Below are 216 nucleotides of genomic sequence, written 5' to 3' on the forward strand. Positions count from 1 at the left end.
CCACCTAACACAACACCCTGACCTTCACCAACACCGCTGACTCGAGCTGAAAACAACACCCACTATCCTCCCCGCCATGCCCCCTTCTCCCTGCCTCTTCCGACCCACTAGCCTCCATTGAACCCTCACAGGCTCTCCCGACCCCGCACGTCACGACACGTAAACGCAACCCCCTCCCCCTTTCAACCGTGACTCCCCAGCACGTCACGTTACGCA

This window comes from Penaeus monodon, chromosome 27 (assembly GCF_015228065.2).
Source record: "Penaeus monodon isolate SGIC_2016 chromosome 27, NSTDA_Pmon_1, whole genome shotgun sequence".
Classification (NCBI taxonomy): Eukaryota; Metazoa; Arthropoda; class Malacostraca; order Decapoda; family Penaeidae; genus Penaeus; species Penaeus monodon.